The following is an 11,433-nucleotide window of genomic DNA, read 5'->3' as shown; positions in this document are numbered from 1 at the left end:
GGGGTAGACTTCCTAATCTCATGTGTGGCATCAATGGAAATCGCAGAACAGAGCAGGAAATGAGGAAAACCGGAGGATGAATCGGCACTCTCCGTGACAATTGTTTACATTGTGGAACAGGTGGAAGCTTGGAGGTAAATGAGGAAAAATGCAAAATAACTTTTACATCCATTCTTCTCCCACATCTTTCCCACTGCCCCCCTACTTGCCCGCCCAAAAAAAATGAAAATGGACGATGTGGTAGTTTGTTACTTCCAATATTTTTATTTCTGACTTGAGTGTTGCTTTAAACAGTCCTTTTTTTGAAAATCTCAAATAAAAGGCATGGTTACCAAATAACATGCAGTTCTGTACAGTAATGGATTATTGCACGTACTAGAAGAAAGTCATCAGCTATTTCATTTATCTTTTCATCACATTTCCCTCCCCCTCAAAGCATGCACATTACGCACCTTTTCAGATCTGAAAGTGGCGTAAGCCAGCAATCTGGAATTGAAACTAGGAGAAACATCTATAGTTTCATCCAACTATGATTAAGCTGTCTTTTAGTTATTTGAATTTTAAATGCTTTATGATGCTAATTGAGTAGAGTCTTGGCTTTTCTGATCTGATAACTCTACCTAATCATGTGCACATGTGTATTAATTTATAAGTTACTTAATTGAACTTCCAGTTGTCAAAAATTATATTTGAAGACTTTGCAGAGAGCACTCTTGGGAGTTCGGTACCTATGGTTGCCATAATTGACTTTCTTCACAATGAAGTAAGATATGTGAATGCAGACAGACCTCTCAACCTCTCCTCGCAATGAAGGCAGACATCAAAAATATCTCCTGAAAATACATTATATGTACATTTCTACAGAATTTAGGATTTTTTTTTCATTATTCGTTCAGGGGATGTGGGTGTTGCTGGCTGGGCCAGCATTTATTGCCCATCCCCAATTGTCATTGAACTGAGTGGCTTTAGCCATATTGCTCTGGAGTCACATGGAGGTCAGACCAGGTAAGCTGGCAGATTTGCTTCCCTCAAGAACATTAGTGAACCAAATGGGTTTTTACGACAATTGACAATGGTTTTATGGTCATAATTAGACTGTTAATTCCAGCATTTTATTGAATTCAAATTTTACCATCTGCACTGGTGGGATTTGGACTTGGGTGGCCAAAGCATCACCCTGGGTCTCTGGATTACCAGTCCAGGGGGCTGGAGCTGCTGTTTGAGAACCTCACTGAGTGATAATTCAAATAACATTGTGAAAAGATTAGTCTCCCCTTCTGATCTTGTAGGATTGTCTTTTCAAACACAAACTGAGAAATGCTCAACAAGCCTGATGTTTGAAACCATTATCTCTATAGAATTAACAATTTTTCCTGTTATTTAAGGTATCATATTTATAGTTTGGCTCTTAGTAATGTTCTGTGAAGCTAAGTGAACAAGCCATAAACAACAGACTAACTATTCCATGAATAACACCAATTGTGAAAATAGTGTTAAGATCAAGTTTCAAAATAAAGTTTTGACGTTCTCTTACCTGTGTTACCTGTAGACTCTGCTATTTAAATGTGCTCATGGTTGGTGTCCCACCACACGCTGTCCATAGGCTTGTGTTAATCCAAACCTTTGCTGTTCATAATGTAACTTGCACCAAGTCCCATCCACTAATTTACCCTGTGCTCACTGGCCTACATCAACCCTTGGTCCGGAAACACATTAATTCTCTTTTACCTTATTCCTGTAACCGTGGATCTATGTGCTTCTCCAATTCTGATCTCTTGCACACCCACAATTTTCACTATTCCATCATGCTGGAATTCTTTCCCTGACGTTTCCATCTTTCTACCTGTTTCTCTCTTTTTTTTAAATTAGGATACCCAAATCAGAATACCCAATTCATTTTTTCCAATTATGGGGCAATTTAGTGTGGCCAATCCACCTAGCCTGTACATCTTTTTGGGTTGTGGGGGCGAAACCCACGCACCCACGGGGCAAACGCCACATGGACAGTGACCCAGAGCCAGGGGCGAACCTGCGAGGCAGCAGTGCTAACCACTGCACCATACCTGTTTTTCTTTTAAGGTGTTCCTTAAAACCTACCTCTTTGACCAAGCTTTACATGCTCTGTATAGATGTCTTCAGCTGGGGCTGTGAACATCATCGTGTTTAGTGCTCTGGAACTGTCCTTATTTTAAATCTATTAATTTTCTTCCCTGTGTACACAACAGCGATAGTATTGAGTGAAATTTGTCCCAAATTTTATTTGCACTTTCATTCGGGATCCAGCAGCCAGCGAAGGTAGCTACCAGCATTTGAAATGACCATAAGATGTAGGAACGGAAGTAGGCCTTGGACCATTGTGTCTGCTCCATTATTCAATGAGATCGTGGCTGATGTGATATAATCCTCAACTTCACTTTCTCGCCTCATTCCCATAACTCTTGATTCCCTTACTGATTAAAAATCAATCAATCTCAGCCTTGGACATAGTTAATGACCCAACCTCCAAGACTCTCTGTGCAGCATAGAATTCCACAGATTCGCTACCCTGTGAGAGAAGAAATTCCAATAGCGCATTTACCTCCCTTGTCCCAAGTCATTTATATATATATTGTGAATAATTGTGGCCCCAGCATGAATCCCTGCGATGCTTATTAGTTACAGTTTGCCATCCTGAAAGTGCTCTTCTTATTCCAACTCTGTCTTCTATCAGATAGCCAATCCGCTATCCATGCTAATACACTACCCCAACATCATGGTCTCTTATCTTATTAACTAACCTTTTGTGTGGAACCTTACCACTTTTTGGAATGCTTTTTGGAAATCCCAGGTATATTACATCTACTGGTTCCCCTTCATATACCCTGTCATTACCACCTCAAAGAACTCTAGTAAATTTGTTTGGCTTGATTTCCCCTTCATGAAGCCATGCTGACTCTGCTTGATGATATTATGCAGCTCCAAATGCTCTGCTATTAAATCCTTTATAATGGACTCATAATTTTTCCAATGACAGAAGACTGGCCTATAGGTATTGTTTTTTATCCCCTCCTTTTTTGAATAACGGTGTTACATTGGCAGTTTTCCAATCCTCTGGGACTTTACCAGAATTTAAGCATTTTTGGACGATTACTACCGGTGCATCCACTATATCTGTAGCTACTTGTGCAAGGCTCAGCCTCATGCAGTTCAAAGTGGTGCACAGAGCACACCTGACCAGAACCCGAAGGAGCAGGTTCTTCCCAGAGGTGGAGGTGAACAGTGTCAGGGGGGCCCGCACAACCACACCAACATGTTCTGGACTTGTCTCAAACTTGCTGGGTTCTGGATAGCCTTCTACAAGGCAATGTCCAAGTTTGTGGGGATGGGGGTGAAGCCATGTCCAGCGTGGCAATCTTCGGGGTATCGGAGCAGCCAGAGCTACAAATGAGGAAGAGGGCAGACGATCTAGCTTTCACTTCCCTATTCGCACTCCGAAGAACCCTGCTCGGCAGCCGATCAGCAGCATCACCCACAGCTGCAGACTGGCTTGCTGACCAATCGGAATTTCTCCACCTGGAGAAGATTAAATAGGCGATCTGAGGGTCGGAGGAAGGCTTCCTAAACACATGGGGGCAGTTTGTTGACCTGTTCCAGAACCTGTTCGAGGGCAGCAACAATGAATAGATAGGGAAACGGGAAAGTAATAAAGAAAAGAGAGAGGAAAAAGAAAAGAAAGACAAGGGGGAACCATAGGAACGTACAACCCGGGAGGAAGCAGTGGGGGGAGATGAGAAAGGGCTGGAGAGGCATAAAAGAGACAGCGCAGGAGGGAGGGGGAAACCCTTGACCCCGCCAGCCACAGGGGAAACACAGCTGAAGCCACCCCCCCCCAAACCGGGTCACCGTGGGGGGGGCGAAGACCCATAAGCCAAGCCAGATGGCAGCAGGCTGTATATAGGAAAACTCAAGGGAAGGAAAAGACAAACCTTTCTGTATTGTACAGTGAATGAACACGGCCAGCAATGTACATAATTGTTTATAATTCTTGAAGATACCCCAATAAAAAGATTTCCTAAAATAATATCTGTCGCTACTTGCTTTAATATCCTGGGATGCAACATTTCAGATCCAGGCAATTTATTGGCCATTAGTCCTAAAACTTTCCCTGGGTACTTTTTCCCTAGTGATTGTTTTGTTCTATTACTTGCTAGTTTACCCTCATAGTTTATCTTCCCCCCTTTTCATTTTTTTGGTCATGCTTTGTTGCTTTTTTAAACTTTCCCAACCTTCTGGCTTACCACTAAACTTTATCATGTTACAAGTTTTTTCTTTTCATTTAATACTATCCTTTACTTCCTTGGTTAACCATAGTAGATTTATCCCCTTCCTAGAATCCTGCTTTCTCTCTGGGATCTATTTTTGTTGAGTCATGAACTATTTTCAGAAACGTCTGTCACAGCTGATTAAATGTCTTTCGTACTAAACTTCTTTATCCGTCCACTCCAGCCAACTCTGTCCTCCTTTATTTATAATTTCCCTTATTTAAGTGTAGGACAGTTGTTTCTGACCAAGTTTGTCCCCCTCAAATTGAATGTTAAATTCTATTGTGTTATGGTCACTGTTTCCGAGGGATCTTTTACTCTGAGATTTTTTATTAAACCTGTGTCATTACACGTAAGTGAATCCAAAATAGCCTACCCTGGTTGGGTCTACAAAAATTGTTTCAGGAAATTGTCCCAAATACACTCTTGTGAATTCTTCCTCATGGCTAGCTCTGCCAACTTGATTTTCCCAATCTACATGAAGATTAAAGTCACCCATGATTTAAAGTCCTGCCTTTCTTACATGCCTCTCGTACCTCTTGATTTATTCTCTGTCCTCCAGTATGGGAACTTTTTGGGAGCCGGTGGACTTCCCCCACCAGTCACTCTTGTTATTTCTTATCTCCACCTATATGGATTCTACATCTTCGATTGAAGATCATTTCTTGCTATTGTACTTATCCCATCTCGTACTAACAATGCAACCGCACCACCCTTTCTGTCCTGCTTGTTTTTACGAAAAGCACATACCCTGAATATTTAGATCCCAGTTTTGACCTCTGTTTAACCTCAATTTGTGCCATTAATTCATTCATTTTGTGCACCCTACCCGCCAGAGACAACGGGAGCGCGTCCCATCTCCGAAAATCCTCCTTCATCTCATCCACCAACTGGGTCAAGTTCAATTGTAGCCTGTACCAATCCCTCACCACCTGAATACCCAAGTACCTAAAACTGTCCCCATCCACTCTGAACGGCAGTTCCCCTAGTCGCCTCTCCTGGGGCAGCACGGTAGCATTGTGGTTAGCACAATTGCTTCACAGCTCCAGAGTCCCAGTTTCGATTCCCGGCTGGGTCACTTTCTGTGCGGAGTCTGCACATTCTCCCGTGTGTGTATGGGTTTCCTCCGGGTGCCCCGGTTTCCTCCCACAGTCCAAAGATGTGCAGGTTAGATGGATTGGCCGTGATAAATTGACCTTATGTCCAAAATTGCCCTTAGTGTTTGGGTGGGGTTACTGGGTTGTGGGGATAGGGTGGAGTGTGGGCTTGGGTAGGGTGCTCTTTCCAAGAGCAGGAGCCGATGGGCCGAATGGCCTCCTTCTGCACTGTAAATTCTATGACCTCTCATCTGAACCACAAACAACTCGCTCTTCCCCATATTAAGCTTGTAACCCGAAAACTGCCCGAGTTCCCCGAGGATTCCCATAACTTCCCCCATCTCCTCCATTGGGTCTGAGACATACAGCAGCAAGTCATCCGCATACAACGGGACTCTGTGCTCTCCTCACCAACCCCTTCCATCCCCTTGAGGCCCTCGGAGCAATTGCCAGCAGCTCTATCGCCAGCACAAACAGCAGTGGGAGAGGGGACATCCCCGTCTCGTCCCCCAGTGTAGTCTGAAATATTCCGACGTTGTCCTATTTGTCCGTACACTAGCTACCGGCGCCCGGTACAGCAGCCTAACCCTGTCAACAAAGCCCATCCCAAACCCGAACCGCTCCAGCACCTCCCATAAGTAATCCCACTCAACGGGTCGAACGCTTTTTTTGCGTCCATCGCAACCACCACTTCACCTTCCCTGCCTTCCGGGGGCATCATAATCACATTGAGCAACCTTCTTACATTGGCCCCCAGCCGCCCACCCTTAACAAACCCTGTCTGGTCCTCCCCTATAACCACCGGTACACAGTCCTCAATCCTAGAGGTCAGAATCTTGGCCAAGAGTTTGGCATCCATGATTAACAAGGATATCGGCCTATACAAACTGCACAGCTCCGGGTCCTTGTCCCTTTTCAAAATGAGCAAGATCGTGGCCAGCCTGTGACATCGTCTGGGGTAAAACCCCTCTTTCCTTGGCCTCGTTAAAGACTCCGCAGTACCAGCCCCAATATTCCGGATAAGGCCCGGGGCCTTTCCTGACTGCATGGCCTTCAAGCCCTCCACTATGTCCTTCAGCCTGACCGGGGCCCCCAGCCCTTCTACCAGCTCCCCATCCACCTTCGAGAAAGTCAGCCCATCCAAGAAGTGCCTCATCCCCTCCGGCCCCCAGGGGGTTCCAATCTATACAACCTACTATAAAAATCCCAAAAGGTCTTGCTCACCCCCGCCAAGTCCCCAACTAAGTTCCCATCCCCGTCAACCACTTTCCCTATTTCCCTAGCTGCCTCTTTCTCTCTCAACTGCTGTGCAAGCATCCTACTGGCCTTTTTCCCCGTGCTCTAACATCACTCCCTTCACCTTTCTGAGCTGCTCCACTGCCCTACCTGTAGTTAACAAACCAAATCCGGCGTTCCCTCATTGGCCCTGCCTCCGCATATTTCCTAACCACTTGTAGGATCTCTCTTACCAGTTGGTCCGTTTCTGCCCTTTCCGTCCTGTCCCTGAGAGCTCAGATCGAAATCAGCTCTCCTCTCACCACTGCCTTCAGCGCTTCCCAGACCACCGCTGCTGAGACCTCCCCCCGTGTCCTTTACCTGCAGGTATTTCAGCATGCACTCCTTCAACATCTTGCAGACCGCTTCGTCCGCCATACAGCCCCACATCCAATCTCCATTGCAGGCACTGCTTGCTATCCATACTGACCTGCAGATCCACCCAGTGCGGAGCATGGTCCGAGATCGTAATCGCCGTGTAGCCCGTGTCCACCACCTCTGCCAACAGGACCCTGCCCACAACAACAAAATCTATCCGGGAATACACCTTGTGAACGTGGGAGAAGAAAGAAAATTCATTGGCTCTCGGCTGCCTAAACTCCACGGATCCCCCCTCCATCTGCTCCATGAACCCTTTCAGCTCCTTTGCCATTGCTGGCACCTTGCCCGTTCTTGAACGTAACCGGTCCAGGCCTGGATCAATAACCATGTTGAAATCCCCACCCATAATCAGTCTGTGCGAATCTAGTTCCAGAATCTTCCCCAGTACCCTCTTTATAAAATCCCCATCGTCCCAATTTGGCGTGTATATGTTGACCAGCACTACCTTCATCCCCTGCAACCTGCCACTAGCCATGATAAATCTACCTCCCACATCCAAGACTATCCTCCCTGCCTCAAACGCCACCCGCTTGTTGATCAAAATCGCAGCCCCCCCCTTGTCTTTGAGTCCAGCCCCGAGTGGTAAACCTGACTAACCCAGCCTTTCCTCAACCTGACCTGATATACTACTTTAAGATGTGTCTCCTGAAGCATCACCGCATTCGCCTTCGGTTTCCTCAGGTGTGCCCTCTTAACCAGCCCATTTAGCCATCGGATATCCCAGTTGACCAGCCTAGTTGGGGGGCCCCCTTCTACCTCATGTGCCGCACCTCCTCCGGGCCGCCGTGGCCCCCATCCCTGACCCCCTCAATGACCTTCCATCGAAATCCCTCTCACATCAGCAGAACCCATCACCCCCCCCCCCCCCCGCCCCAAGCAACACTACTGTAAATCCCAACCCAGCTAATAAACAAAGCATATACATACCCCCCCACGCCCACTTTGCTTCCGTGAGCTAGCTCATCCAGCTAGCTCGGTGACACCTGCCTCTGGCGCCAAGAAGTCTCCCACTCATTGTTCCCTCGCTCCCCTCCCCCCACTCCTGTAAAAAAAGGTTCACTTATCCAACAATCCCCAGACAAACACCCAGCAGCAAGAAAACACAAAGAACAAAAGCACCACCCGCCGAAACCCAGACAGGCATGTCTCCATCCTGCCAAAGTGCACAACAGTATGATCACCCAAAATAAAACACAAAAGGAACATTACCAACATCTAGCCCCCTTCCCTCTCCCCTAAACAGAACTCCAAAAAAAAGACTGATGCAAAGCAATACGAAAAAACATAGCCAATTTTAACAACAGATAGAAAAAACAACCCTAACCGAAGCCCCACCAACATTCCAGGGGGGAGAGAAGAAAAACAAATAAACAAAAAAACCCCAGAGAAAAACAGACAAAGAAAAAGGTCCCACTATAGGCCAATATAATGTCACTGAGTCCAAAAGTTCTCAAGCTCCCACCAGTCCTTTTTGCATAATCCAACGCCTCATCGGGCAACTCAAAATAATGACGTTGGTCTTTGTGTGTAACCCACAGGCGCGCCGGGTACAGCAGGCCAAACTTCACCTGCTTCTTAAAGAAAATTGGCTTGACTTCATTGAAGCCTGCCCTCTTCCTCGCCACCTCCACGCTCAGGCCCTGATACACCCACAGGATGCTGTTTCCCACTTGCAACTCCGTGTGCGCTTGGCCCACCGCAGAATACATTCCTTGTCCAGGAAACTGTGGAACCTCACCACCACCGAAGTGTCCCCCGCCCGCGGCTTCCTGGCAAGCGCCCGATACGCCCTGTCCACCTCCAGCGGTCGGGGGAATGCCCCTCCCCCAGCAGCTTTTCGAACATACCCGCCACGTATGCTCCAGCACCTGCTCCCTAAACTCCCTCCAGATGCCCGACAATTCTTAGATTCTGGCGGCGGGACCAGTTCTCAAGGTCTTCCACCTTCTCCAAGACCCGTGTCATGCTCCTCGTGTGCGATGTGGGAGCGCAGGGACACGTCCACTGTCCCTGGCTCTTTCACGTGCAAGAAGTGTGTTCAGTTGCAGCTCCTGTCAGACCGCGTGACGGCTCTGGAGCTGCGGATGGACTCACTTTGGAGCATCCGCGATGCTGAGGAGGTCGTGGATAGCACGTTTAGCGAGTTGGTCACACCGCAGGTGAAAGTTACTGAGGGAGATAGCAAATGGATGACCAAAAGACAGAGCAAGAGTAGGAAGGCAGTGCAGGTGTCCCCTGTGGTCATCTCCCTGCAAAACAGACATACCGCTTTGGATACTGTTGGGGGAGATGGCTCACCAGGGGAAGGCAGCAGCAAGGTTCATAGCTGGCTCTGCAGCACAGCAGGGCAGGAAGAAAAATGGCAGGGCTATAGTGATAGGGGACTCGATCGTAAGGGGAATAGACAGGCGGTTCTGTGGACGCAATCAAGACTCCAGGATGGTATGTTGCCTAACTGGTGCAAGGGTCAAGGATGTCTCGGAGCGGCTCCAGGACATTCTGGGGGGGGAGGGTGAACAGCCAGCTGTCATGATGCATATAGGCACCAACGATATAGGTAAAAAACGGGATAAGGTCCTACAAGCGGAATTCAGGGAGTTAGGAGTTAAACTAAAAAGTAGGACCTCAAGGGTAGTAATCTCAGGATTGCTACCAATGCCACGAGCTAGTCAGAGTAGTAATGTCAGGATAGATAGGGTGAATGCGTGGCTCGAGAGATGGTACAAGAGGGAGGGATTCAAATTCCTGGGGCATTGGGGCCGGTTCTGGGGGAGGTGGGACCAGTACAAACCGGACGGTCTGCACCTGGGCAGGACTGGAACCGGTGTCCGAGGGGGGGTGTTTGCTAGAGCTGTTGGGGAGGGTTTAAACGAATGTGGCAGGGGGATGGGAACCGATGCAGGGCGTTGGAAGGTAGTAAAACAGGGACAGAAGCAAAAGGAAGTAAGGGGAAAAGTGCAAGGCAGAGAAGACATAGTCAAAAATCAAAAAGGGCGACAGTACAAGGTAAAGTGACTGAGGGGAGCTCAGTGAATAGACCCAGTAATACTAAAAGGAATAAAACTGGAGATGTCAAGATTCAAAACAGAGGTAAAAAAACCCAACATAAGTGTACTTTACCTGAATGTTCGTAGTATTCGGAATAAAGTAAATGAGTTGATGGCACAAATCATCGTGAATGACTATGATTTAGTGGCCATTACTGAAACATTTACGGGTAAAGTAGTAGCATGGATAGAGGATTGGTTAATTAATAGAAAGCAAAGAGTGGGGATTAATGGGTGTTTCTCTGGTTGGCAATCAGTAGCTAGGGTGTCCTTCAGGGATCCGTGTTGGGCCCACAATTGTTCACAATTTACATAGATGATTTGGAGTTGGGGACCAAGGGCAATGTGTCCAAGTTTGCAGATGACACTAAGGTGAGTGGAAAAGTGCAGAGGATACTGGAAGTCTGCAGAGGGATTTGGATAGGTTAAGTGAATGGGCTAGGGTCTGGCAGATGGAATACAATGTTGACAAATGTGAGGTTATCCATTTTGGTAGGAATAACAGCAAACGGGATTATTATTTAAACGATAAAATATTAAAGCATGCTGCTGTGCAGAGAGACCTGGGTGTGCTAGTGTATGAGTCATCAAGTTGGTTTACAGGTGATTAAGAAGGCAAATGGAATTTTGTCCTTAATTGCTAGAGGGATGGAGTTTAAGACTAGGGAGGTTATGTTGCAATTGTATAAGGTGTTAGTGAGGCCATACCTGGAGTATTGTGCTCAGTTTTGGTCTCCTCACTTGAGAAAGGACATACTGGCACTGGAGGGTGTGCAGAGGAGATTCACTAGGTTAATCCCAGAGCTGAAGGGGTTGGATTATGAGGAGAGGTTGAGTAGACTGGGACTGTACTCGTTGGAATTTAGAAGAATGAGGGGGGGATCTTATAGAAACATTTAAAATTATGAAGGGAATAGATAGGATAGATGCGGGGAGGTTGTTTCCACTGGCGGGTGAAAGCAGAACTAGGGGGCATAGCCTCAAAATAAGGGGAAGTAGATTTAGGACTGAGTTTAGGAGGAACTTCTTCACCCAAAGGGTTGTGAATCTATGGAATTCCTTGCCCAGTGAAGCAGTTGAGGCTCCTTCATTAAATGTTTTTAAGGTAAAGATAGTTTTTTGAAGAATAAAGGGATTAAGGGTTATGGTGTTCGGGCCGGATAGTGGAGCTGAGTCCACAAAAGATCAGCTATGATCTCATTGAATGGCAGAGCAGGCTCGAGGGGCCAGATGGCCTACGCCAGCTCCTAGTTCTTATGTTCTTTTCTGCTGTTCTCGAAGCATCCCCACCTCCAGCTCCACAGCTGTTTGGTGCTCCTCTTGTTCCAGCAG

The 11,433-nt window shown here is 46.8% G+C and overlaps 1 protein-coding gene across 4 annotated transcripts in view; it reads left to right on the top strand.

The window, feature by feature from the left end:
• Positions 1-11,433, top strand: part of qser1 (glutamine and serine rich 1) — a 224,330-nt gene that overhangs the window by 91,280 nt on the left and 121,617 nt on the right. The gene's annotated exons all lie outside the window — the stretch shown is intronic.

This window comes from Scyliorhinus canicula, chromosome 9 (genome assembly GCF_902713615.1).
Source record: "Scyliorhinus canicula chromosome 9, sScyCan1.1, whole genome shotgun sequence".
NCBI classification, from domain to species: domain Eukaryota; kingdom Metazoa; phylum Chordata; class Chondrichthyes; order Carcharhiniformes; family Scyliorhinidae; genus Scyliorhinus; species Scyliorhinus canicula.
This window is presented reverse-complemented; position numbering and strand designations above follow the sequence as displayed.